This window comes from Biomphalaria glabrata, chromosome 2 (genome assembly GCF_947242115.1).
Source record: "Biomphalaria glabrata chromosome 2, xgBioGlab47.1, whole genome shotgun sequence".
Classification (NCBI taxonomy): domain Eukaryota; kingdom Metazoa; phylum Mollusca; class Gastropoda; family Planorbidae; genus Biomphalaria; species Biomphalaria glabrata.
The window spans coordinates 33,405,574-33,412,485 of NC_074712.1; positions in this window are offsets into that span (position 1 = coordinate 33,405,574).

Sequence of the window (6,912 nt, forward strand, 5' to 3'; positions counted from 1 at the left end):
ATATATATATATTACAAGATTGATTTATTTAAATTCGAGCACATTTCGATGAGAAGGAAAGCTGGAAAGAAAGTAGTTTAATTTCTTGTTTAATTTAAGTGAGGGGAGATAAGCGGCCTTACTAAAAAAAAAAATCTTCTAGAACGACCACGTGGGAAAAGTTGACCTGCAAGTTCAAGTTTGTTCTTGAGTTTGGATTCGTATTCTCTGTTTTGCTGTCGAGAACGAGGTCACACGAGTTGTCTTTTTTACGCTTCGGTGACTTCTTAAACAATTTTGTGCGTCATCACTGCATGTTTAAGGAGACAAAAAAACAAAAGTATTGTAAAAGTAGAGCTAGATCTAACTGGAAAGGTCAGCCCACAGACAGGCCGGCTTTAGGCCACTGCAAACTATGCGGCCAATACTTCATAGCCCCCCCCCCGGCTAATTCTAGGTTGAAAGGCTCGAAGAGCCAATACAAAAAAAGTAATGGGAATCTCCTGGTCTAGTAGATGGCGAGATTTAATCCAGTAATGGTGGAACATCTTTGACGGGGTTATCAATGCAGACATTCATGATCATCACCTGCAAAAGAAGATTTAAAAAAAAAACGAACTCATTCCTGTAGTAGCTGTGGCTGTTGGGAATGCTAACCTTTGAGACATCAAGAATGTAAAGTTTTTTTTCAGTGATGTTGGATTGTACTCCAGACATAAGGCACAAAGAGCAGATGTCGTTAACTCCCCGGTATGTATCAGATGGGGTTAATCACTCAGTTCATGTGAAAGAGTTTGTGATTGTACATGAATGTCTAAATTTTCTTCCTGTGGAAAGTACAACTGGACAGGACTTATGCGATGTAGGCCTACTAGTGAATGAGCTGGAGAGAAGCTTGAATTAATTCAATGATGAAAATATTCGTGGACAAGGTTATGATCATGGTGCGAATATGAAAGGCGTCCCTTCAAAAAACAGCTTTTAAATATTAAAACAGCAGGGCATTTTTTACTCCATGTGTGTGTTCTAATTACAATCTGGTGGCAGCAGACATGATCAAACCATGACCTGATGCTTTCACCTTTTTTGGAACTAAACTAGTCATGTACACTATCTTTTCAGCATCTACAAAGAGATGGTCATTATCTACAAAGAGATGGTCATTATCTACAAAGAGATGGTCATTATCTACAAAGAGATGGTCATTATCTACAAAGAAATGGTCATTATCTACAAAGAGATGGTCATTATCTACAAAGAGATGGTCATTATCTACAAAGAGATGGTCATTATCTAGAAAGCATGTTTCCAATCTGTTAGTAAAACCTCATTGCGAAACGAGGTGGGAATGTTGAACAGCACTTCGTTACCAACTGCCTGAAATGTGTGACCAACTCGACGAACTAGCTGAAGAGAATAATGATGCGATAATTAAAAGTGAAGCAGAAACATTGAAGCTGTATACATTCTTAGTGTCACTTGTCAATTTTGTGAGTAAAGATTTGCAAGGTGAAACAGTAGACTTGAGCACTGTCATGGATTTGTACAACTTGATGACTTGACTACGGAGTTGATGGGTTTAGTCCGCTTCTTGTTACAGCAAAGGAATTGGTTCAGAACATGGAAGGTGTTGCAATCTTTCAAACTGTGGATCTAGAACTACAATTCAAAAACAATACACTGTTTGTCCCTGTAAAAAAAAAAAGACTTCCATTCGTGCCACTTTTGCAGCGGCTGTTGATTCAATGCAAGATGAAAGTCAAGCAAGCCAAGTAAATGAGTTGTGGTTTGAGGCAATAGGTACAGACAACAATGTCAAAGTTTGGATGGTTGATGTCAGTATTATGGGAAAAATAGTCAAAATGAAAATTGACACAGGAGCACAAACTAATGTCTTATCAGAGTCAACGTGGAACACTTTAGAAACTGATAGTCAGTTAAAGCATTCAAATACTACCCTACGAGCAATAGAACTGAATGGACTTGCATCGGTCACATTTAAAGTCGACGATGTGGAGGTCCAAGATGATCTGTATGTGATCAAGAAAGAAATAAACCCAGTTTTAGGTATGAAGACGTCTATTGCTTTGAAACTCATTGAAGCCAAAGAAAACGTGGAAGTACATGATGTCAAGCAACAGAATGAAGTTCCACGAGAGTTGATGCACAGAAATGATTTCTCTTTTTACATTTTCGGCATGTCTGTCCAAATGCTGGGAAGTTGTATTTTCCGTGAGATCTACCACAAGATCTGCAATCTCTAATGTTACTTGTTACATCATTCTTTACCATTTTTTTCTGTGAGCTTTTGACTAACTTTCTATCTTCTGTCTGCTTTAATTTATTAGCAGCATCTACATGTAGTCCTTTCATCACGGAATGAAGTGACTGATTTTTTCCTTTGATTTTGTTTATTTTAGGTGAGATTTTAATACTAAACCATCACTTGCCCCAGCACAGCCAATGGTTTTTGAGTTTAAAACCCCCTACCAGGGGTTTTTGCAATTAAATCCCCCTCTTCTATAAAACAAAACAAAAAAAAAATGTAAACGACAATCCCCAAATTCCAAGAGCACAGTTAAGGAAGATTTTGATTTTCAAAACCCCCTCCAAAATTTACGATAAACTCCCTCTTCGATGTGAAAAAGCAAATTACACACTCAAAATGTTATGAGCGTAGCTAAATGGGTTTTGACTCAGTTTTGGTAAGATTGTGACAGAGCTTCTCATGAGGTTTGCGGGACATGTTCTCCGACAAAATAAATTACGCATAATAAGAGTTGCGCTGACATCCTAATACAACTTGGCGCCACACATTCATGGAGGTCCTTAGAGCAGGTGGGAAGAGGCTTCAGACATTACCAGTGACCTGAGATGAACTCCTATTGAAAAATCAGAGTAGGAAGGACTAGTTCTCCCGTAGTGCTCTGGCAAGAAACTTAGCCGTCCGGCGTAGTGCCTCATAGCTACCATACAAGTCGAGTGACTGCACAGGCAAGTCCCCCCTTAGCTCGCGGAGCTGGGGACACTCGTACAAGACATGCGACACTGTTTCGACGCTCTCTCCACAGTGACGGCATCGGGAGTCAAAGTTAGTGCGGAACCGGGCAAAGTATGCCCCAATAGGACAATGTTCCGTCCTGCACTGCGCAACTATTGACTGCTCTGACCTCCTCAGTCGCCACCATGGATCGTCGCGATCTGGGTGACGCATGCGCTGCCAGACACCACGTGCTCTGTCAGAATCCTCCCAGGACTTTAACCACTTCTCATGAATGAGTGCTCGGATTTGTGCCGTTGCTTGTAAGTACGTGCTTGGTGCTTCGAGGTGTGTGGCTGCCATTGAACCCTCCCTTGCGAGGGCGTCTGCCGTTTCATTGTCCCTCACGCCGGAATGTAAAGGCGCCCACTGCATAAAAACGACAGATCCAATAGCTCGGCGGATGTTATCTGCGGCGCCGATTGCCTCTTCTATTACGGGCGACCCTCCCCCGCCGCCACCCATAACTAGGAGACTGGAGCGAGAGTCAGTGACCAACACCACCGTAGTGGCGCTAGTCTCGCGTTGGAGCATTCGGGCCCTAATGGCCTCGAACGCCCTAGTTATCCCTGTGAGTTCGGCATCCATGGGACCAGAGAGCCTATCTGGTTCAGTCCGGTCGGGGTAGACGATAAGGGCCCCATACCCCGATCTGTCGGGGTCCCTCATTACCGACCCATCGGTATAACAGAAAATGGCATCTGATGGGTAGGATTTTATGGTTATGGATGCCAAATTTATTTTGAAGAATGGCAGGTGTTAATCGCCTCTTGGTGGCTCCCTCTTGCCCTAACAGGGACAGGTTTATTTGTGGGGCCGGAAATCTCCTCCACGGAGGGCACGTACTAATTCTCCTAATAGGGATTCTATGAGTGGAGAGTCCAGCTGAGTTAGACAAATTGGCCGCAATATGGAGAAACGATCGCATTTTGATGCGGTTCCTCTCTCTCCACTGTCGCACTAAGATTGAAGTGGGTAGCCTAGAGTCGCCCCTTTTGTAGCGCTCGTAGACTCGTAGGCCGTAAGTACTGCCCTCTCCCTTCTAAGATGTAAGGGTGCCATGTTAGTAAAGATTTCAGCAGCGTTTGTTGGGCTTGTCCTAAAGGTGCCACAAATGAACCGTAGAGCCTATGCTTGTACCCGGTCGAGTGATTCGAGGGCAAATATACTAGCGTATACTTGAACTGTATAGCTGTATTCAATTTGTGATCTGACTGCCCCTAAGTACAATGTGCGTATCATGTCTGCTTTGGCACCCCACTTTGTGCTGGCCAGCTTTCTTAGTAACGCTAACTTCTCCGAGGCTTTTCGTTCAACATCCTGGACGTGCTGGAGCATTGACAGTTTTCTATCCAGGGTCACCCCTAGATATTTTGGCGTATTTTCACGCTGGAGTCGTAGCCCACTGAGTTGAAGCTCGAATGGAGCCTTAAGAATGTCGATTCCTAGGCTGAACAGGGACCAGGTCGTTTTGGCAACGTTTATCTGAATCTGCCATTTGTCGCAATACGAGGAGATGGTATGGAGGTCTGCTTGAAGTGCCGCCTGAATTTGGTCGGTTTTCTTCCCGGTTGACCAGAGGACAATATCGTCAGCATATAGCAGTTGTTTGGACCGTATTGAGCTGGGCAAATCATTAAGAAAGGATATGAAAAGTGTACAGGCAGGCCATTGAGTTGTTGTTTTGGCTTGCTAAGGGAGTTCTGGTATTTTGTACGTGTGCTCCTCCCAGACAGAAAGGATTGTATCCAATTGTATATCTTGCCCCGCACACCCATATCTCTTAGCTTAAGATAGAGGCCTTGCTTCCACACACGGTCGTAAGCCTGTTTTAGGTCTATGAACACCGTGTATGTGCTCTCGGACCTCTGGAACCCGTCGGCCACCTCCTGTGCGAATGTTGTGACCTGGTCGATCGGGCTCAAGCCTGCCCTAAAGCCGGCCTGTTCTGGCGCCAGGATACTGGCACTCTCAAAGGACCAAACTAGCCGCTCGTTAACCATTCGCTCAGCAACTTTGCCAAGGGTTGAGGTTAGTGAAATGGGTCTGTAGGACTCCACGTTAGTCGCGTCTTTTCCCTTCTTAAGGACTGGCACAATGACAGCACTATTCCAGGCCCCGGGCAGTCTGGACTCTGCCCAGGTTCGATTCATAAACTCCAAGAGTTTATCTCTCGCAATGCCCCCAAGGTGTTTTACCATCTCAGGGGTAACCTTATCTGGCCCCGGAGCTTTTCGGTTTTTGCACTTAGCTATCGCTCTGTCCAGCTCAGCACGACAGAAGGGCGCGTTGCACGTTGCTTGGCTTTCCGGCTCATCTGGCTCCCTCTCGAGCCTCTTACGTTCTTTGTTGAGGGCCTTGGACATGGCAGACTTCTTTTCGGGCTTGCTGATTTTAGCAAAATGTCGATTCAACAAGCCGGCCATTTTGGTTAACGTCGAGACCGGCCCTCTGGGTGACAATAGAGGGGCAGCCGTTCGCGCTGTGTCTTTGGCCTCTAGGTTTCGCAGAAGACGCCAGGCTTTCGAGGTGTCCCGAAGATCCATCCCGGCGCAGGCAGCGTTCCAATGGTCCGACCGGACGCGTCGGGCCAGTTCACTCGTGGCTCTGCAGAGCCGATTGTACTCCCGCCGGATTTCAGGGGTACCCTTCCGTTCAGCAAGCCTCCGGGCTCGCTTACGTCTCAGGACCAGCTTATTCAATTCCTGAGACCACACGCGTTTCTGCCTTACGCCAGGATAAGTCCGCGGGACAAACCTCTTGGCCGCACCCAACATAGCTGCTGTTATTTCGCCGTATATGATGTCAACGTCCCTATCCTCCACTGCAATATTCATAAGGGCAGTGTTGACTGCTGCCCCTTAGGCTGGCCAGTTCGCCTTGGTGTAACTCCATCTACGCGGGGCTTTTGGGGTTACACCACTGGCCTCTGAGAGGGCAAATGTGACTAGTATTCGTCTATGGTCACTTCCAATGTCGTCTAAGACTTGAAACTGAGAATGTGATTCTAAATTAGCTGTGATTAGAGTAAGGTCTGGTCTAGATTGGCTGCCATTTCCGGTGTGGTATAGAGTTGGGGGAGTGTGTTTATTTTGCAGACAAAACAAATTAGAATTATTTAGAAGTTCATGAATTTTATGTCCCGACGAGTCGGTTGAATCATAGCCCCACTGCTGAGACTTAGCATTAAAGTCTCCTGCGATGACGTTGTGAGTATTGATATTAGTACAGTCATATTCGAGACTAATTTCATGCTGGGGGGGGGGTTGTACAGATTAGTTACCGTGAGTTTACGCCCGAGTTTATGTACTTCAAGGGTGATGGCGTCGGTACGCCCATGCACTCGTGGACCGGGGACTTGTGTAGCAACCAGGTTGTTGCGTACATAAGTAATAAGCCCCCGGCAGTCTGTGCATTTGCACTTAAATGCAGTATAACCGGCAATACTGGCATTGCGTTTGCCAGTCAATGTCTCTTGTAATAAAGCCACGTCTATTGCCCTCTCGTGGAGGAGTTTTGAGAGCTCTAACACCTTTGGGATAACCCCGCAGATGTTAATTTGTAAGATCAGGAGGGACCTAGTGTTTATGGGCTTAGTCCCTGGAGTGGGTTGGGTCCCACTAGTGTCAGTTTGGGTTGTTTGGGGGCCGGAGGCTCCCGTCACTATTTCGCTTCCAGTCATATTTGCCTGCGGTGTATCTAGGTCCGCAGGAGGTTGTGGCAGACTTCCATCAACCTTGTTCGAATCGGACCTCCGAAGGAGGTACGAATGCAGTGTTCGTTGAGAAGAGGACTTAGGTGGAGTAATTTTAGCTAACTTTTCACGACTTGACAAATTCCCCCTCATCGAGGTCGCGGGGCGACTAGTAGCTGACTTTTCGTGTCCAGGCTTG